Source organism: Tachypleus tridentatus, chromosome 2, assembly GCF_004210375.1.
Source record: "Tachypleus tridentatus isolate NWPU-2018 chromosome 2, ASM421037v1, whole genome shotgun sequence".
Taxonomy (NCBI): Eukaryota; Metazoa; Arthropoda; class Merostomata; order Xiphosura; family Limulidae; genus Tachypleus; species Tachypleus tridentatus.
The window spans coordinates 35889133-35912369 of record NC_134826.1 but is presented as its reverse complement, the minus strand read 5'-3'; the positions used below and the strand labels follow the sequence as shown (position 1 = coordinate 35912369).

General features: G+C 35.1%; 1 pseudogene across 1 annotated transcript in view; it reads right to left on the bottom strand.

Annotated features, from left to right (window-relative positions):
- LOC143240927 (uncharacterized) overlaps positions 1–23237 on the bottom strand; it is a 169920-nt pseudogene that overhangs the window by 130705 nt on the left and 15978 nt on the right. The window contains exon 2 of the transcript XR_013022056.1: positions 3824–4021. The product of XR_013022056.1 is annotated as an uncharacterized LOC143240927 (transcript). The remainder of the gene's footprint in view (positions 1–3823; positions 4022–23237) is intronic.

The window sequence follows — 23237 nt, the reverse complement described above, 5'->3', positions numbered from 1 at the left end:
ACGGTAACCTGACCCAGAACAAATTTAAAGTTATTAATACGTTTTAGAACTAATTTAGCGAAATAACGCAAGGAAATAATTTTAATAAAAGTGATTAATTTATTATTTGTTATATCAGATTTATCAACGATCTGTAGAACTAAGATTTTGCAGTAACTGCTGATATGTTTATAGACTTTGTTTCTCAGACATGTGTAAGCAGGTATTGAGAAATATAGGGCTGAAGAAGCTACATCTTCAAAAACAAAAAATTGTTTGACCCACAGGATAATATATGTAGAAAAAGAATAAAAAAAAACATTAAAATCAAGGCTCACAATAGCCAGACGAATAAATATGCAATAACAACTTATTAACTAATCATACTGGAAATATCAGATGTCGAACACACACAAATGCACCCAGACCGATCCACTGCTACTGTGCAACTGCTGGTTTATAGAAGTAATCTATGTATGTGAGCTCACGTTTTGTACGCGATATTGTATTATGCGCATGCATTTATGTTAGCACGTATATCACAACACTGACCTATCTGCTGCAGCTTAATGACTGGGTTCATGGTAGTGCGTTGTAACATTCGATTTATTACCGGTTTAATATACATCTTCGTTACGTTACCTACCTCTACGACTGTTCTAACGTTATAAAAAAAAGGACACGCCATTTTATTATGATAAAATTACACGATACAGAATTCAATGTGAAGCCAATTCGACAACACCAAACATATTGAACAAAGTGGTATGTCATTTGTTAAGTACGTGAAGTTAGGTCTGAAAGCACTTTAAACATTGCATTTAGATCACAAAATATATTCAAATGTCTGAGTTCTCTTTCAAACCCGCCCGCCATTTTTGCTGATGTTTGCCGTCAAAGTTCAGTATGTGATAATACCCTATCGGGAACAATAAAAAACACAACTTTTTTTTTTTACTTTTTTAGAACACGTATTAATATGAACGTAAACCACATGTGATGATCAACAACTTTTTTCGACTTTTTTTTTAGGTGATGAAAGAAATGACACGCACTATCTGTTAGTTTTATCTACCTTTATCATTAAAGTTTGTCTAACCACATAATGAAGCTTTCATGTAATACAGTCATGAGTATATTAGCACACGAAGATCATTTGATAAAAAAATACTGCTTACATTTTTTTTTTCCATTCCTGAAATTGCACGTGACTGTGAGTGTAACGAAGCATAAGACCGTATATATATCTGTTCTTTTTTTTTTTTACACCGCTATTGTTGGTGAATTAAATCTATCTTACAAGCCATAAAAATCTTTCATTATTCTTTATAGGCCTGCTGTAAAAAAATACTATAATTGAACAATCACACCTTAAAAAATAAGGACTGAGTGAACAGTACAAGTTCAAATATTTTCTTCTAAACCAAAACTAGATATGATTTGATAATATTTTTACTATTAATGTTACCATTCTCCCTAGCGGTTAGTAACGATGAACATGTATGTAAATATAGATGTCAAAGAAGAAATAATAAATCTAAATAAAGCTGCCAGTTTTTGTTAAGTGTTACCTACTACAGTTATACAGTTATATTTAATACAGTCATACAGTTATATTTAATTTAAGTCACTTTTAACTGCTCCGTAGCCTTAGAGCTTACTAACAAAAATTTTGAATTCGAACCCTGCGACAGGCATAGCGCAGATAGTCCACTGTGCACCTTTGCGTCTGAAACAAACGTTTTTAATTGGTCAAACAAATATTTATAGTAAAGTTAAGTTAATGCTTATCAAAGTTTCAGGAATATTGGTTAGAAACTTGCATTTCAAATTATATAAAGAAATATAATCTAATTCATAAATTATATTCCAAAGTTAATAAAGACATATAGTCTGAATCACGAATTATTTCTCAAGAGTACAGTTTAAAAGACGTAAGCATTATTGTAATATATTTACAGGAAAAACAAAAAGTATGTGCTTCATTACAAGGAGTTTGTTAAGTTTGTTTGTTTTTTGAATTTCGCGCAAAGCTACTCGAGGGCTATCTGCGCGAGCCGTCCCTAATATAGGAGTGTAAGACTAGAGGAAAGGCAGCTGGTCATCACCACCCACCGCCAACTCCTGGGCTACTCTTTTACCAACGAATAGTGGGATTGACCGTCACTTATAACACCCCCACGGCTGAAAGGGCGAGCATGTTTTGGTACAACCGGGATTCGAACCCGCGACGCTCGGATTACGAGTCGAACGCCTTAACACGCGTTAAGGCCTATTTGTTACGTAAATGTTATTAAATATTCCAGGTCAGCAATTTCACCGAATCCTGTGTGGTATACAAATGTCCGTCTCTCATACTGAACTTAAGACTAGAAGGAAGACATCTAGATAACAGGCACCTCCAACTCTTAACTGGCCAATTAATGAGATGTGGTCGTAACTTTAATAGCACCTCAAGGAGGCCAAAGCGTAGCATTTTTATGCCAACGTGACACAAACCACGAGCCCTCAGGTTCAAGGACACGAAGGATAACCTATGTATTTTTGTTTCCAAATTCTGCAGAGTATCTACAACGCTTTAATGGATGAGAAAAACAAACGACGGAAAAGAAAAATAAAGTTTTAACAGCAGTCAGTTAATTAACAGAATTTATTACTTTCTTTAAATTATTTCCAAACCACGCCATAAAATACGTTTATTTTGTTTGTTTGAGGAAAGCTAACTTGTCACCACAGCCCACTCTTGGGCTACTCTTTTACCAAAGAATAGTAAAACTGACCGTAACATTATAAAATCCCCCCGGCTGAAAGGGCGAGCATGTTTGGGGAGACTGGAATTCGATCCTGCGACCTTAAAATTACGAGGCAAGTGCCCTAACCACTCGGCCGTGCCAAGCCTGAATACTTTGCTGATTAATAATATTTTATAGTTGAGTTAACGAATACATTTGATTTGTAAATGTTCTTGTGCTCTTCATTTGAGCCTGGCATGGCCAAGCGCGTAAGGCGTGCGACTCGTAATCCGAGGGTCGCGGGCCCGCGTCGCGCTAAACATGCTCGCCCTCCCAGACGTGGGGGTGTATAATGTGACGGTCAATCCCACTATTCGTTGGTAAAAGAGTAGCCCAAGAGTTGGCGGTGGGTGGTGATGACTAGCTGCCTTCCCTCTAGTCTTACACTGCTAAATTAGGGACAGCTAGCACAGATAGCCCTCGAGTAGCTTTATGCGAAATTCCAAAACAAACAAACAAGCTCTTCACTTTTCTTACTTATTCCAACACTGCATGTGGTATCATTGAAACACCAGCAATAAGTGATAGCAAAGGTAAACAACTATTGTTGTTTGTAGAATTAATCAAGTTAACGTTACTGTGACGCAGTTATACATTTATCTATCTGTCAGAACTTTTAGACTGATAACTTATAATTTTAGATGTTCCATTTAATCTATGAGTCAACTAGTGCATAGAATTTTTACAATCAAATTTGGCTTATTAAAACCACACATGCTAGTAAAACATTTTATTACTCGATTTTGATAATTCTATATTTTATGTATTACTGTCTTGTTTTCAATGACATTTATTCTACCAATTTCAATACTGAAGTTTCTCATGGAAGTAACGAGAAATGCATATTGTTTAGCGATTAAATGTGTTTTTCTTTTAGCAAAGCCACAAAGGCTATCTGCTCAGCCCACCGAGGGGAATCGAACCCCTGATTTTAACGTTGTAAATCCGGAGTCATACCGCTGTACTAGCGGGTTAGCGATTAAAATTTACTGAGCACATTAAAACACTTGGAATGAATTACAACCCTTAAAACATAACTAATGAACACTTACCAGGTTTTACAGTAAAAAGTTCTTTTCCTCTAAATTTAAACAAAATGTCAGTGCAATCGTTTTACGACCTTCTCGATATTAGTTGCTGAGGGCCGACTCTCTAAGTGCCGACATGGGACATCTGAAGCCCAACGAGTACTCTCTCTCGCTTGGTTTCTGTCTTCAACAGTGTCTAAATTTAGCTTCAGCCTGTATCACCTAGGCAAAACAGAAAGATGGTCACGTGACATGCACTAGAAATGAATACATTTCATACAAAAATACATCAAAACTAAACAAAGTTAACAGCGATTAAATCGTTCATTGTTGTCGTTGTTTGTTTGTTTTTTCTGTTTGTATCAGAGTTCCCAAACTCTTTTTTCGTTGGAATTTTTTTTTCTAATTTATTGTTCTCTTGATTTCTGGTATATATTCTTAAATTGTTGTTGCTAGACGTTTAGCCTAAAGCTACACAATGGGCTAACTACACTCTTTCACCCAAGTCGATTAGAAACGCTGGACTCGTAATCTTAGGGTCGAAGGTTTGAATCCTCGTTACATTAAACATGCTTGCCCTTTCAGCCGTTAGTGTGTTATAACGTTATGTTCAATCGCATTAAATGTTGGTAAAAGAGTAGTCCAAGATTTGTCAGTGGGTGGCATTGACTAGCTACCTTCTTTCTAGTTTTATATTGCCATATTAGGGACGGCTAGCGCAGGTAGCTCTCGTGTAGATTTACCCGAAATTCAAAAACAAACAAGCAACCTGGGATTCGAGCCTGAAATTTAGATCCGAAAATTCACCGCTGACCCACTGGGGTTGAGCGCTTAGATTGTACATCAAATTAAACAAGTAAATGTAACTGTTCTAAATAACTCGCGTAATTGACTTAAGATAAAATTTTAGTAAATTTCTTTTGTTCTATAAGACCGGAAAATTACTCAGGTTTGCATGATAATTTTTAAAATCAAAATATTGGTTTTGTGGCATTTCTTAATACCAATCGGATGACCTGAATATTATTATTTTTTTAACGTTTAGTAACACTTCATTTTTCTTATTCAATTTTTGTTACTAACTTATGTTTTACTCTAAATCTAAATTTTAGTACACCATAAACGTAAATGTTTAAATGCGCCACAGTTCATTACAATTCCAATATTAGTGTTTACAATAAATAAGAACAATATTAATTAATATAAAATATTAAGTTTATGTCAACGTTTCCATATAATATGTCTTAACATTTTATTACAATCGTATTAGAAGTAACTTTGAATATATCGGAAGCAATGAGTAGACCTTACTTCAAAGGAACACATAGCACATTCTCTTTCGTATAAAGACGATATCGGGAAGGGATTATTCACTTCGGCCTCCTCAGAAAATGTTCAAGGTCTTTATAATTCGAAAACTTCCAGATCCTTCTCTACTTACTAACAAGTTTAGAACCCAGATTTTTCACTATACTATTGCGTTTTTTGTAACAATTATTATTCTCAATGTTTGTCTATAATTCGTTCTTTGTCGTCGTGAGAAACTACTACGTTTTGAGGCGACGTACACAAGTGAAGCCGTTCCCAGTTCCACTTCGGTGAGATGTCACGTGATAAGTGGCCCGTGGTGAAATCTTGATACTGAGCTGTTGAACCTTACCAGAATAATTTCCCTGTACTTTCATCGACCAACTTTATTCATCCATCCGTTCGCTTGTTATTTTGTTTGTAGATTTGCCTCATGTCAAAACTAACAGACTTCCTGATTCTAATTTACTAATAAGAAACACTTAAGCAACAAACACTGTTCCCAACAGCTTTTGCCTCAGTCACAGTTCATATCTTGCTGTAAATTAACTAATTGCGATACACGTTTGTTGACTGGTCTGAAGTATACATACTCGATATTCGAGAGAAAGTACACACCTTAGTAAAACGAAGTAAGAATTCATAATAAATTACTTACGTACTGGTTTGAACATATGCGTTTAACAATGATTAAAAACAATCCAGTATTCACTTTTGTATCCATCAGCCGGCATGTCATTTTATCACATTGTTTTTAAGTAATATTTTGACACACTTGTAATATTTAAAGAACCGGTTACGTAACGTGGGGCCCGGCATGGCCGGGTGGTTAAGCACTCGACTCGTAATCCGAGAGACACGGATTAGAATCCCCATCACACCAAATATGCTTGCCCTTTCAACCGTGGGGAGTTATAATTTGACGATCAATCTCACTATTTGTTGGTAAAGGATAGCCAAGAATTGGCGGTGGGTGGTGATGATGATGACTAGCTGCCTTCCTTCTAGTCTTACGCTGCTATATTAAAGACGGCTAGCGCAGATAGCACTCGTGTAACTTTGTGCGAAATTCAAAAACAAACAAAAAAAACGTAACGTGGACAGTAAAAACCTGAGTATCCTGCACGTTGTTTCGATGCTTAAACCTCAGATAATCATAAATGATACCAATACCGAGAATGTTTAAATTATCAACAAAATATCTTTCCAACCTAAGCCTGATAACCCAGCTTTAGAACTGGAGGTTCAATATTTACAGAAGACACAGCGTGAACAATTGATTATGAAATTTGAGCTAAAACATCAACAGGAAAAAATAAACAAACCTCAAATGTGTCAAAATCGAAATGTTTTAGTGAAATAAACATGAAAATCACTTACAGATGTTTACGGTTACAACCCCGTATACTTTTCCTTTTGTGTTTGTTTGTTTGTTTGAATTTCGCGCAAAGCTACTCGCTAGCCGTCCCTAATTTAGCAGTGTAAGACAAGATGGAAGGCAGCTAGTCATCACCACCCACCGCCAACTCTTGGGTTACTCTTTTACCAACGAATAGTGGGATTGACTGTAACATTATAACGCCCCCACGGCTGAAAAGGCGAGCATGTTTGGTGCGACGGGGATGTGAACCCGCGACCCTCAGGTTACGAGTCGCACGCCTTAACCCACCTGGCCATGCCGGGCCCTTTTCCTTTTGTGTATTTTATCTATTCCAACATTATTTTTTTTACATTTTACATATTTAACTTTTGTTGTCAGTTCAAAACCGTTTTTCCTTCGTTGTTGATAATATGTAGTAACTGAATTTCAAACATAAATAGCTGATTTAGATAACTTAATTATGCAGCAGAATTGATCATTGCACATTTTCTACATGTTCTACATGTTAGGACACCGATAAGTTTACGGATTTACGACGCTAAAATACAAAGGTCCAATTCCTCACTGCTAACACAGCAAATATCCTGGCGTATCTCTGCTTTAATCGCTCAGACTAATACTTTCTTTGTCAACATTGCTAAGGAGCTGATTTTCTCTTGGTAATTAGGCCTGGCATGGCCAAGCGCGTAAGGCGTGCGACTCGTAATCCGAGGGTCGCGGGTTTGCGCCCGCGTCGCGCTAAACATGCTCGCCCTCCCAGCCGTGGGGGTGTATAATGTGACGGTCAATCCCACTATTCGTTGGTAAAAGAGTAGCCCAAGAGTTGGCGGTGGGTGGTGATGACTAGCTGCCTTCCCTCTAGTCTTACACTGCTAAATTAGGGACGGCTAGCACAGATAGCCCTCGAGTAGCTTTGTGCGAAATTCCAAAACAAACAAACTCTTGGTAATATACAGAAGTATCTAACAACGCCATCTGTCAGTGGCAGTTTTTGACTTGTGTGTGTGTGTTTCAGGTTAAAACGAGCGATGATAACAAATAGCGTTGACACTGTGTTATTTTATGGTCACAGTTACCATTCACACCATAAATTCTACACAAACCGCTATCATTTACAATTTTGCTTATTTTCTGTTAGAAACATACCATAGAGTAATGCTTGAACACTGCCAATAAATCACTGGAGCCAGGTAGTGGTAATTACTGTCAGTCTTCTGATTATAAACACAATGTGTGTATTTTACCATGTGATGAGAGACCATCATTCTAATCCTGACAACAAGGTTCTTTGTGATAAGGAAGAATAGAGTTATTTCTCTGGATCTGCAGTATTATCATTTTTTATCCTTGAGAGTAAACTTTCAGTTGTCATTTCAGTTATTTTCTATATATATTTAGCAAAGTGTGTGTTCTGGAAGATATACACTGTTGTATATATATTTAGCAAAGTGTGTGTTCTGGAAGATATACACTGTTGTATATATAGTTAGCAAAGTGTGTGTTCTGGAAGATATACACTGTTGTATATATATTTAGCAAAGTGTGTGTTCTGGAAGATATACACTGTTGTATATATAGTTAGCAAAGTGTGTGTTCTGGAAGATATACACTGTTGTATATCAACCATTTCATATTTGTTCCTTATACATCTCCACATTTCTCTATAAATCAACACGAAACTTGACACAGTGATACAAGATGACATGAAATAGATAATGAAGTGGGTTAGGCCTCATCTAATTTCAGAAACACTGTCAATTCAGCATATATTACGACAGTGATACAGAATGACATGAAGAAGGTCATAAGGGGGTTAATCCCCATCTAATATTATAATGATAGAATTTATTGAAAACACAACGCCTTTCTTTTCAGTATTGATAACATAATCTATTGTTATTGTACTTTTATTGTTTATTATGTTACGGACAAAAATAGAAACACAATTTCCTATTTTTTGTTAGAAACGAGTTTTTTATTTCATCCGTCCAATAGATGGGCAATCCCCCAAGTCCTCCAATAAATGATTTTGCATTTATAATGTTTTTCTCAAAGAAAATTTAACCGTCTTATACTGTAAGGTCCCTTTTTAATGTGACCTATATTTTTGTGATTATTGCGTTCACTTAAGAAAAATACTAAAGATAGTGACGCTTAATAACCTCTTTAGCTAAGTTCGTGTGTGAACTATATCCCATTTCAAACTCAACCCAGTGCCTTGTTCTGTATCCAATGCTTCCACTATAAGGCAAACACACACTCAACACTAAAGAATGTATTTTAAAGCATAGCGTGGCTCTTTTTAGATAGCTAAAAAAAGAAAATTACAGTAGCAACAAACAAAAGAGGCATTTCTATCATGAAAAATACGATAAAAATTTGAAGTGGAATTTTTAAGCTTTGTCCTTGAATTTAAATAGTCATACTTTAAAGCACGAGTAAAAAACAACAATAGGAAGTTATTGAGTCTGAACATCACAACCATTGTCAAGCAAATAAAAATACCTTCATTTTTCCTCTTCCTTAAGGTTAGATTTGTTGGTGTAAATATTGAAATAAATACCGTTAAACTTTTAAAAAGGTAAAAAAAAAAAAAATTTGTACAGTTGAGACAGAGTTTTGCATAATGCATTGATGTCGCTTTCATCAACTTAGAAAAGAAAAGAAAAAATGATTTTGACATTTTTACATATCCAACGAGTATGTATGCTTATATTTGTTTGTATAACACTGTTAAAAATAAAGAAGTGTCTAAAATTCATAAAATGTTGTTTCTATAGAAGAGTGTGTTTGTTAACTTCGAATCTTAAATCTTTTGCACTTTCATGTTTAGTAATGTTTTAAGGATTTGTTTATCAGACAATATATATTAATTTCATCCAGACTTTGAAATATTACATGTTCATTTATCTCTTCTTTTTTTGCCAACTACCTAGAAACAGAAATTTAACATTTAAAACAAAATAATAACAAAGATTTTTACTACAAATATCAAACTACTATTGTCCGACAATAAAAGAACAAACACAATTAGAGAGGTTTCTCGACTATTTCCTAAAGAAATATTATGACAGTCAGAGCAGAAATGCGCTGACCATGCCCAGAAATAAAAACTGTTAAGTTTGTTTTTCAGCTAGGACTAACCGTGAAATAAGGAATCCTAGAAAAATGGAATTTATATGCAAAAACATATTTAACAAAAATGTATTTTCTATGATGCAAATTAAGTTATCCATAGAGCTCAAAGGAAATAAGTTCCACTATAGTAGGAGACCCATTTGAGGTTTTTAGGTATTATCATGGTAGTTTAAGACTGGAAATTTATCTCTATAGAGAATTACAAGAGTGCCCTAAATAATTCAGATCCGGTGATCTCGCTGGCCCTGCTATACGAGTGAGATCTTCACTTTCAAGGTATTGATCCACCAGTATTCGTTAACATCCATTGAAATGAATCTGAAAATAACAGCATCTCTGAAAAGACGAAAATACTGTAGGAGAAAAATTAATCTCTGCATTGCAGACCAATCACATATCCTTCCTCAAAGACATTGATGTCTGTAAGGCCATTACTGGTGATGCCTGCTCAGACCAGGACACTACTACCTCTGTAATGGTCCCATTCTATGGAGTTTGATGGATTAGATGGAATCTCGCTCCCCTTTTCTCCAATTCAGTCTTTGTCGAGAACCATTTCATCATTCTCTTGGTACTAGTTCCAAAATATGGAAACCATTCTTCAGGAAACATATAGTCTTCTTGCGACCTGATCCTGTATTTGCCCATTTTCGATCCTTCTTATTGCTTTCCACCTCAGAATGTTATCCCAATGGTGCATTCTCGACATTTCTTACAATGAATTTCCAGAAGAGGATCTGACAGCAAACACATAGAAAAATAAGGCAATCGGGATCTGAGTGCTTTTTTTCTAGTGTGTGTGTGCGGAGGTCATCTGTACATTTCGTATGAGATTTACCATTTCTTCACTAAGTCAAGCAGCAGTAAATTGGTTTTCATTGAATTATATTGTTATTTTTCAACAGACAAATAAGTTTGCTTTTTAAACTTTGATCATCAGTGTATTATTGACGTTATTAATTTCAGTAATCAAATAACCAAGTGCTTATACTTCATGTATATATATAGAATATTAAAAAAATAAGTAAACTCAAAGTAAATACCGAAAGATGAAAAAATAGTTCAGAAAAAGTGTCTTTATTTAAAATTACATTCAAGTTTATTAAATATAATTCATTTCAGGTGGATTTGCTTTCAGCTTTTTGTAATAAAGACACTCGTGTTTTTTTTCCTTTCCTTTTAATTATATAGTTCGCTATTCAAAATAAACATCGCTCTATGTGGTACCATAACGTCTGTAGCTTCAAAATACATTAAACGCACAAAAGACACACTTAAGTAGAGTTGTTATTACAGCTTTCTACACAGTACTCATAACTGGCGTAGTTATCGATTCAGACATGACATTAAAAAAGACATTAACGACATGCAATATTTTCATTTGTCTTTTTTTTTTTTCACCGATAAAATACAAAGTTTAGTTTAGGGTTATTTCACTCTGTATTTAGTTACAAGTTACACGCATGGAAAATAATACGTTTATACCTCATAAAAAGTTCAAACATGTTCGCTCTTTCAGCCATGGAGTCGTTATAATTGGACGGTCAATCCCACTATTCGTTTGTAAAAGAGTAGCTCAAGAGTTGGCGGTGGGTGGTGATGACTAGCTGCCTTCCCTTTAGTCTTACACTGCAAAATTAGGGATGGCTAGCGCAGATAGCCCTCGAGTAGCTTTGCGCGAAATTCAACAAACAAATAAAACAAACATTGTATAATATGGAAAAATAATTTAAAATATTTCACGTTTAAATTAATTTTTACGGCTTTTGTGAAAAAGAGTGATAACAGAAACTCTACTAACCAAATAATCTCTTATGTCAAGTATTCTACGACTTTACTTTATGATACACAATTTGGAATTTATCAAATATATTAAGCAGAGCCGTATTAAGAATTCATGTGGCTCAGGATATAAAGGATAACCTTTCACAGTCTTTCGTCATTATACATATAAATGTTTACTGCTTACTGTTTGTCCTCTTTATGATGGTGCAGCGTCACCTACTGTTTGAAAGTTCATAACAGTGAATTATTTATGATAAAAACCTTTTCTCAAAAATTCTTTTTGAACAAACTGTATTATTAAAAATATGCTCTTATTCGATTTTTATAATTATTAAGATACATTTGGAGGTGGGTTTGGTTTATTTGGAATAAAGCACAAAGCTACAAACTGGGCTATGTGTGCTCTGCTCAGTATAGGTATCGAAACCCGATTTTTAGCGGTGTGAGTCAGCAGACATGCTGCTGTGCCACTGGGGGGTGGCGCTCGAAAATGAGAGTGGGGAAGGAATTAATGCCTGGGATCCTGGGTGCATGCGTTAAGTATAAGAACAATTTCTGTTGTGCTGAGACATAATATTGGATGTTTTGTTCCTGTATTTATAACAAATTTACAAAAACGTTATTTGCCGCTAATTTTCAATTACTGACCAAAGGGAATACAGTCAGTCAGTTTATCACTCACTATCCATACTAATGGGTTGACTGTCACTCTTATAAAGCACCCACAAGTTAGAGTAAGGAAGGTATTTATTATAGATTCATATGAATTTGAGCCATTTTCTCTAACTTCAAAACCTATAACTCTACCGCAGATCTAAACCATGCTTCGTCATCTTAAAGGCAAGAGTTTAATATGGCTAGTTCACCACATTACGTTGAACTATGCAAGCTAATAATATCAAAATGATTGGCTTTCGTTGTCTTGGTTATCGACCTATACTATTAACTAAGTATAATTATTAATTAGTAACTTTTTATAACCAGATACTAATTACTAACTAATTTTATCATACGTTTCGTCTATTAATCCGCTACCTTCTTCAAAGAGGTCTCGAGAATAGTTATTTTTATGCTGCTAATTTTTGAAATTTAAGCCTAATTCTTCTTGAAAGAAACCTGTTGCGTCATCCGCTCATCTATAACGCGAATCAACTAACTATTTAAATGTTTTCAGGGGTTTTAGTGACTTGTACGCTATGTTAACTGAGTTTATAATCAGATATAAAAGGCGTCTTTCATCATTCCGATTTTCCTGTCTGGTTCATATCTTTACTTGTTAGTTTATCGCGTGGTGCTCTTTTATAAGAAGGTTTGTTTGTTTGTTTTTGGAATTTCGCACAAAGCTACTCGAGGGCTATCTGTGCTAGCCGTCCCTAATTTGTCAATTTGTTACGGTCAATCCCACTATTTGTTGGTAAAAGAGTAGCCCAAGAGTTGGCGGTGGGTGGTGATGAATAGCTAGTTTCCCTATAGCCTTACACTGCTAAATTAGGGAGGGCTAGCGCAGATAGCCATCGAGTAGCTTTGCGCGAAATTAAAAAACAACAACAAACAAATCAAAACTTGTTAAAATATAGGACAGCCGGATCGATTGTGGGGAAATGATTTGCCAATGTAATAATGTAATGTTACTTCACGTGTGATAACACAGAAATAAACACATTTGATACGTTAGTGGAATGTGCCTCATCTAAATGATCAATACAGCAAGCGTCCTTCGTCCTTAAGGTCAATAATTCATAAACCAAACTAGTTTAGTCACTTCAACACGCTCATTAGCAGTCTACTGAAAAGCATTTCGATACTCCAAGTTGCCTTAAGGTTAGTTCATGTACTCAGACTAGCACATGACATGGCGACCCTTAACATATATATATATATATGGCACGTGCAATATACGTTAACTGATTACTCTATTTGAGAGCTGCATGCGTCATTAACCTAAAATGGCGAGTAGTCTAGAGGCTCTTGATTGTAAAAGTGTCGTTTCATTAGTGACGTTAATAACTATATAAAAAATTGAGTTATTCAAGTCGATAATTAATCACTGAACGTCTGAGCTGAACGAAATAACTGATGTATTACGTGATACGATTAATCACTACCAACGTTCCTTTCTACACGTACTAAAGGGTTAGTTTGTTTATTTTGAAATTCCCGCAAAGCTACACGAGGACTATCTGCGCTAGCCGTCCCTAATTTAGTAGTGTATGACTAGACGGATGGCAGCTAGTTACCACCACCCACTGTCAACTCTTGGGTTACTATTTTCCCAACGAATAATGGGATCGACCATCACACGTAATGCCCCACCGCTAAAAGAGCGAGCATGTTTGGAATGGTAGAGATTCGAACCTGCAACCCTCAGATCACGAGTCCAGCGCCCTAACCACCTAGTCGTGCCGACTACACCGTACTGAAGTGATGGTTGATGAATGCATGAATTTAGAAATCAATATTATTCAGTTCTTCCTATATATCCACGGGTGCGGGAAGTAGGGATGTGGAGAGTGCGGAAGCACCCTTGGCTTGACGTACAGGGGTGCTGAATTTGCCTGATTCCTAGCATCCACAGGAGTTTCAGTTTTGTTGAATGGTTTTCAGCACCCTTCTAGAAAAATGATTTCAGCGTAAATATGCATACACGTGAAAGATATATTGCTCCCCGCTAGTACAGCGGTATGTCTCCGGATTTACAACGCTAAACTCAGGGGGTTCGATTCCCCTCGGTGGGCTGAGCAGATAGCCCCATGTGGCTTTGCTATAAGAAAACACACACTGAGAACATGTCAGTGTGGTTAACATTAGAACACTGTTTGTTGCTAGTTAAGCCGTTAAAAGATATTCGTAAGTTGTTGTTTTTTTCTAGATCATGTGCTTGTATGAACGACCATAAATTTAAGGACAGTAATTATTCCGTTGAAAATAAAATTGCGAAATTTGTGATATTCTGTTTACGCGTTCTCCATTGCCACAGCGGTATGTCTGCGGACTTACAACCTTTTGTGTAGTGCTTAACTCCAAACAAAGAAAGAAACAAATCCGTTTACCCGTTTGGAAACTTTGCTGCCACTAGTGATAGCAACTGGTGAAAGTTGGAAGTAGCAGGAGGTAACTTCTAAAATGTTTTCAGATAAATCCAATACTTCGAGAATTCCAAACACGACCCAGAGATCAGTTTTAGACAAACATTTAACAGGCACGTCAAAAGACAATTTAAACAACCTCTCTCCGACTTTTACCGACACCCACTATTAATGAAGTATTTTACTAACGAACGTTATTCATCATACGTATTATTGTGTATGGGCTGTTACTGTATTTATTTTGTTTGTCATAAATTTACCTTTTGCTACTCATCCTAACGTCACTTATAATCACGGTTTTTATTGTTCTCATGATGACTTAGCAAAGCGTTCTTGAAACTGAAATTTGCACAAGCCCAGAGATACTGTTTTTTCAGGTTATAAAACAAATGGTTTAATACGTATCAAATATATACACAGATTGTTCATGATTCACTTTAGCAAATTTTTGTTATTATAGATGAAACCTTGCACAAGTCCACAAATTTTTTTCTCAAAATTTCATAACGTTGTTAGTTCACTACGTGAAGCCCCCAGTGACTCAACGGTACGTCTGCGGACTTACAACGCTAAAATCCGAGTTTCTATATCCGTGGTGGGCATAGCACAGATAGCCCATTGTGTAGCTTTGTGCTTAATTCCAAATAACAACAATAATAGTACGTGAAAAATATATACACGTTAAATGCTTTTCCTTGAATTGCGAGCTTTTGGCCCTTTTATCACAATCTTTCTGAGGCAGAGTCAAAAAGTCTTTGAAATTAGGTTGGATAATAACGAGAAGTCTTTAGCCCTAGAATATAAGTATTTTTGATTTACCTAAATTTATACAAGTATAGGTCATTTAAAACAAAATACATTGCACACAAGTATCGAAAGTAAAATGGAGGAATTCTCTTGGAAAATGTTTATAAGTTAGACCTATTTCTTGCAATGAGAGCCACGATGTCATAGTTTAATGGCCAACTTACACAGTCTTTTAATTTTTTATCCTAATTACTTTAATTTATATATTTGCTTCTTCCAAACTGAATGCTAACCACACATTCTATTTGAGGTTCCTCTCACCTTTCCCACATTTATGTTATAGGCACTCGTTTCCCTTTCCTTTCTGTTAACTTTACATCGGTAATGGCCAGTCATGACCAGGTTGTCAGGTCGCTAGACTCACAGTCAGGGTTTCGGATCCTCATCACTCCAAACATGCTCGCTCTTTCAGCTGTGGGGTCGTCATAATGTTACGGCCACTCCCATTATTTGTTAGTAAAAGAGTAGCTCAAGAGTTTGTGTTGGGAGGTGATGACTAGCTGCCTTCATTCTAGTCTTACACTGTTAAATTATGGACGGCTAGCGTAGATATCCCTTGTGTAGCTTTGTACCAAATTCAAAAAGTAATGTGTAACCCATTTTTAATATGTTGGAAATCATTAAGTTTTGTTCGTCACTGGCACAGCGGTATGTCTTTGAGTTTACAACTGAAGAAACCTGGTTTTGATACCTGTGGTGAGAAAAGCACAGACGGTTCATTGTAAAGCTTTGTGCTTAACTTCAAATAAACATTACTTTTAATATCCAAATACAGGATCTAGTTAGATTTAGCGCCATGCAAAGTACTACAATTTATTTATTAATTTACATTGTATACCGTTTACAAGTAATTTAACAATTTGATTTTTTAAATACGTTCACACAATGTTCTAACAAACACGTCAGTTTAGTTAACTACTTGATCTCAAACTGCATTTCGTTCAGCTAGCATAAAGCGTTGTAAAATTACGAGTGAACTCGAAAGGTATTTATGTATGCATTTTATTAATTTTAGCCGTTGCATAGCAGCGAAAGAATGGCTCTGAGTTTTTTTTTTTTTCTTGGTACAAACTTTTAGTTCATAGCCCCATCTCTTAACTGATTTGAGATCTAATTATAGCCGCGACTACTGAGGATTCTCTCTTGTTCACTGTAATCTTGAACTTACTTCTCCGAGATCGTACACTATGAATACACCTTTAAAAATAAGCAGATGGGAAGTGTTAGTCTACTCGTGCTTTCAATTTTAGTTTGTTTGTTTATAAAACGGAGGGTAAAATATGATTGTTTAGCATTCACGTTATTAATGGACAAATAAACAGTAAAAAAGCCTACTTTTTATTGTTAGCGTTTCTTTTCTTGGGGGCCCGACATGGCCAAGCGTGTTAAGGCGTTCGACTCGTAATCCGAGCGTCGCGGGTTCGAATCCCGGTCGCACCAAACATGCTCGCCCTTTCAGCCGTGGGGGCGTTATAATGTGACGGTCATTCCCACTATTCGTTGGTAAAAGAGTAGCCCAAGAGTTGGCGATGGGTGGTGATGACTAGCTGCCTTCTCTCTAGTCTTACACTTCTAAATTAGGGACGGCTAGCACAGATAGCCCTCAAAGCTCGACATTCAAAACAATCAAGCTTTTCTTTAAATAACTATATATATGTAACATCTAGGAATTGGTATCCACGTGGATAGGAAGTAACTTAAGAAAATAGTTTATTATAATAGCCTGTTTTATCGCTGTAGAACATCATTACATTCTTCCAATATGGATCAAAATAAACATTAAGAAACATCCACCAAATATTAAAAGTTCGAGTCGCTAAGATGAATAATTTTTATTTCTTTTTTACATGAAGAATAAACCTTCACATCGATAACATTGTAGGGCACGGCTAGGATGCTGAAAGCTTTCAAATGTAATAAAAACTACATATCACTAGCGTAGAGCCCGTCAAAGATAAAGTCAGTTTAAAATTGATTCGATATTTTTACTTTCATGCACTCAGCTCTAGGCTTAGTGATCCCATATTAAGTCTTCATTTGAGGTTTATTATACCAACATTCACAACACTTATAGGTTTTTCTGCACCCCTGTCACTAAATCGTAATGGACAAACAGTAATAGAACTATTCTACTAAGATAAATACATTCTCGGATTTATGACTCCTCCTAGTTCGAGAAATGAAGATCAATCAATCGTGATGTGACGTGACACACAGAGTGTTTTTTTTTTTTACATAGTTTAGGTTTTAGTGTTTCAGCATTTTGAGATGGAACAAACAAACCTTCTAAAAACGTTAAGGTTTCTAAGGTAGAAGGTTGCTTGTACCTGTGAAACTACATTTGACTGTATTTTTGTGCTGATGCTAAAATCGGAGTTGACATCTTGTTTTCTTTGTTACACACTTGATTCGGTTCCGCTTAATACTTTGTTTGTCACTTAATTAGAAGTTCGAAACACAAGTTTAACCATCATGGCTTGGAACAGTTGTTGAAAATCTTTCTGAAACATGTGAAACTTTGGCAGACACAACAAACAACTCTTTACGCAGATAAAGTTCTTGTACAAATTACAATATATGTTTTGTTTACCACAGTGACAATAAAGTAAATAGTGTTTTTTATTTGAATGTATTTGTTTAAATTTTTGGGATCAAATCAGTAATGCAGAGTGGATCTTAACACAGAATAAAAAAAACAACACCAACTCGGAAGCAAAGAACTTTCGTGTTTTGGTTGTATATTTTATGCTAAGAGTGGATCAATCTATATATATGCCTAAATTATCTAGTTTCTATAATGGAGCCGCACATGGTGAACAACAATATAAGATAACTGATAAATCCAGGCAGACCTTTCCTTCTCCGGTTATCCGGTTTATTCTGAATTTATTAATTCTTACTTCATTTTCTATAATGGAGCCGCACATGGTGAACAACAATATAAGATAACTGATAAATCCAGGCAGACCTTTCCTTCTCCGGTTATCCGGTTTATTCTGAATTTATTAATTCTTACTTCATTTTCTATAATGGAGCCGCACATGGTGAACAACAATATAAGATAACTGCTAAATCCAGGCAGACCTTTCCTTCTCCGGTTATCCGGTTTATTCTGAATTTATTAATTCTTACTTCATTTTTGAATTAGCAGATGGTCCCTAATAAGGTCCTTCAAGCAGTATTAACCTTGCTCTAATACAATATTTTTGATCCATTATTGTTTTTACTTATTTTAGTTTGAGTGATCACTTTAACGTTGTTTAATTTTAAGTTTGTTTGTTTAGCGCGAAGGTACACAATGGACTATCTGCACTTTATGCGCCACGGGTAATCAAACCCGGAATTTAGAGCTTTCAGTCCGTAAACTACCAATGACCCACATAATAAGTAAATTAGGTGATGTATAATTTAAATAAAACAATTTATTGCAATATTTGCTCAGTCGCTTGCAAGTCTATAACGGAATTAAACGAAGGTTTAAAAAAATAATTAAGAACAACAATCGATTTCGAAGATAGTACATGTATGGTGTTTTAAAGTACTGTACTACGTACCTGTGTGGTATTTTAAAGTGCTGTACTACGTACATGTATGGTGTTTTAAAGTGCTGTATAACAATTTTTAGGCCTATTGGTTTCCAGTAATTCACCTGATTTTCGGATTTGAAACCGTAATTTTGTGTGACTATTTTATCTCACCATTTTTGTAATGAAAGTAAATGTATTATTTCTTTTATAAACAGAATATTACACTACTGTTCTTAAGGTTTAAAATCTTAATACATTCATCATGGCATTAGACTTAACTCACAGATTTATAGTGCACTGGGTTTATTTTAAAACTTTCTTCTTATTACGAATCAGTTTAAAAATTATTCCAAGAGAGAGAGAGAAAACAGGAGAGCTTGCTCAATAAACATTGCCTAGAAACCTGGTTTCGATACCCGGGGAGGCCAGAGCACAGATAGCCTATTGTGTAGCTTTGAACTTAACTACAAAACAATGAATGAATATTGGCTCCCCAGTGGCACAGCGGCATGTCTGTGGACTTCAATGCTAGAAACTATGTTTTAATATCCATGGTTGGACTTTAACATCCATTGTGTAGACTTGTGATTAATTGCAAACAAACTTTGCGCATAGAGTTAAAAAACATTATTCTTTCAAACGATCACAACTCTCAATTTAACGTTTTATTTATTAGTCTATCAGCTATAACAAAAGGTTAACAAAAATCGAAGTTCTTATTTAATAATAAAAACCTCGTTTTGATTTACTTTCTATATCTTATCTCGCAAAACATTTTTTGTTTATACTTTACAGTAATATTTCTGACCTTAACCATGCAAAAATGAGATAGAACCTTAAGATTAAAGGGTAAAACGAAGAACATATGGGAAAATTCAGTTTGCCTAAAATTTCTTATAACTAGTCAAGACACATTTCAACTCAACAACAGCTGCATATCCTATTATATACGTAAATTACATCAGCAGAAATAGAAAAAAAATATATAAAAAACAAATATTTCGTCATAGAATGTGAAACAGTTTTATCTTATATTATCCACATAAAATAACTTCATAATTATCTTGTTCTCCAAACAAAGTTTGTAATGATAGATATTTCTCTTCTTCTTTGGACATCTCACGACTCCTAGTAGTTTAACAATAACATTAAAAATCAGGTTTCGATACCTGCATTCGGCACAGTACAGATAGCTCATTGAGTTCCTTTGTGCTTAATAATAAACAAAATACATCTGGCGTTCAAAGTTTAAACGTATTAAACAACTAACGTTAATTTTTATAGAAGCATCAATATTACTGTTCCATTTAGTTCCTTCTATTCAGTGAAACTGTAGATCTTATTCACCAAAAACGTAAATAAACCTATATCCGACTACATAACATACTGAATTACTTTCCAATTACCACTTTCTATATTGCAAAAGAAAAAGAAAACAAAAAGTGGTATACGGAATCAACCAACTAGTATTCTCAGGAGAGTAATTAGCTTAAAACAAAAAATAATTAATATTTTCACAATGTAAAATTAGATTGTTGTAATTCATAAACAAAAGGGCCCGGCATGATTACATGGTTATGGAGCTGGACTCGTAATTTGAGGGTCGCGAGTTCGCATCCCCGTCGCGCCAAACATGCTCGCCCTTTCAGCCGTGGGGGCGTTATAATGTGACAGTCAATCCCACTATTCGTTGGTAAAATAGTAGCCCAAGAGTTGGCAGTGGGTGGTGATGACTAGCTGCTTTCTCTCTAGTCTTACACTGCTAAATTAGGGACGGCTAGCACAGATAACTCTCGAGTAGCTTTGTGCGAAATTCAAAAAACAAACAAACAAACAAGCTATTAATTAGGAATTAATTTTAGAAAATATTTTAGAATGTCTTTCATGTATCTGACAATTCCTATGACAACACGTGTTCTATAAGATATCTAAATCTGTAAGTTCCATGAACCCTCACGTAAAAGTGCAGTGAATACCGAACTTTGCGAGGACTTTGAGTCTTCTGACAGATCCGTGATTCCTTTCTGTATTTGTTTGCTAAAGATAGTTGTTTACATTAAACAGAAAGATGGGTCGAGGACCTGAAAGATTGTGAGCTAATCCAGAAAAATGTGTTTGTAAATGAAAGTTATTTTATTTGTTTATTTAGTTTTATCACGTAGATAAATATTCATGACGCTTTTCAGCCAGAGAACATATTCCGTCAGATTTAAATTGGCCTTTCAACGAAATATCTTATCTCTCATAGTATTCCTGAACACAATGTGACTAGTGTGAACGCATGTTACGTGTTTTACACAATAAGATATGAAAGTATGATCGCCATATTTGCTTGAGAGAAAAGTCCATGTAAATATAAAGTTTATCCTTAGAAAAACATAAAGTTAATTGGTTTTTTTTTTAGTTCGTATATGAACATATTATAGCATATTCTGTTTTTGAAGTACCTACTCGAAAGCAATTCGAAGGGATTTTAATATAAGTTCATGTCAGTTGTTAAATGTTCAAGTTTAAAATTGTGTTTGTTTTGCACAGTGTCAAACTGGGGCATACACGTACTCGGGAAGAGTCGAATTTAACATACTTCCTCACGTGTTTTCTATATTAGCTTTGTTCGTGTATATTGTGTACTTTGATATCATTATTTTATTTATTTTTTATCATATACTTTTACTTTTATGTGTACTATAATTTTATCATTTGGAAAATTATCCCACTGTATGTGTATATGTGTGTTTTTTTTATAGCAAAGCCACATTGGGCTATCTGCTATGTCCACTGAGGAGAATCGAACTCATGATTTTAGCGTTGTAACCTCGAAGACTTACCGCTGTCCCAGCGAGGGACCATCTTACTATAAACCCAGGTTCCTTTATATAATTTTATACACGAATGTTAGCTTGAATGAATTCAATCTCCTGTAAAACCGTGAGAAATGAAAGATGTAAGTACATATCATAGATTCTCAATATGAAAGGACTGGCTTTTTATTATTCTTATTGAGGGCTTGCGCATGCATAAGTAGGTACAAGAGTCCATTTACTTGAAAATTAATTAATTACCTAAACCTCGTAAGTATAAATGGTCAATACTATCATAGTGATTTATTCTCCAAAACGTTGTGTAAGGATAAGGATCTTTCTGGTAATAAAAGTAATATTACAGTAACACCCGTCTATAAGAAGTGTTATAAACAGATTTTTCTTTAGCTAGTTGTTCAAAAACACTGATCGAAGTATATCAACTCAGACAATGGAAGAAAGAAATGTCTGCCTAAAAAGAAAAGACAAATCAATGGGAAGGCAACTATAAGTTTCTGTAAAGTTTCAACAATCGTCAAACTCTGTTTCTTCAAAAGGAATCAATATTCAACTCTCTACAACTTTAGAGTTAAAACTGTGAATGTAAATGTGTGGTGTGGTCTTATGAGTTGCTCATGTAATTTTCTGTTACTGTTTTGACAGTAGAGTAAAAACTGGACAAATATCGCATAACGTACTTAATTTGATTGTGTTGAAGCAATACTACAAACTGTTGAAAGTGGTATGATGGTGTGAATAAAGATTGTGTGACAATAATTAGTTAAAATCATTGAATTAGAAAGGATTTTGTGTGTGTGTGTGGTAAAGCGCAAAGCTACATAATGGGCTGTCTATTCTGTGTCCCACACAAGTATCGAAACCCGGATTTTAGCGTTAGAAACCTTCAAGCATACCATTGAGTCACTGAGAGGCATTAGAAATGTAAATGATATTTTTAATATTTTAACCTGTTATCTACACACACATACTGCAATATTGCGTCTTACACCCTGACGAACTGTATCAAGATGAAATTACACTTCAATCAGCTGCGCATGTACTGTCTGATATCATTTCTAAGCCTAAGACAATTACTGCAATCATATTACTATATCATACAAATCTCGTTGCAACTGATCATATTTGGGATGAAATCGAACGTCACATTCGTCAACGTAGTCGTTTGTAAACCCAGCTCGTAACCTCTAGCATATAATGCTGTACCTTAGAGCCAACTCACATAAACTGATATCGAAACATATATATATATATATTAGTGAACATTAATACATTTTGATAAAGTTAAGTAAACAAAATCACAAGGAAGGACTGTATTAAAAACAGAAAATTCAAACCTTTGAGTAATTATATTAATTTGTTATAACTTCAAAAAAAAAGCTAAAACAAAAATAAATTAAACAAAAAATGCTGCATTAGATGAAAAGATCTCAGGGTAAAAACTGTAATGTAGGATTATAAAATGTACCCTAGGTTTTGGAGGTGACTGAAAAAGAAGAACCCACATTGCGGTGGAGATACACCGTCTATCAGTCTTAACCTCCATTTGCCAGTCTCACATAAGAGAAAAAAAGAATAGTAATTAAT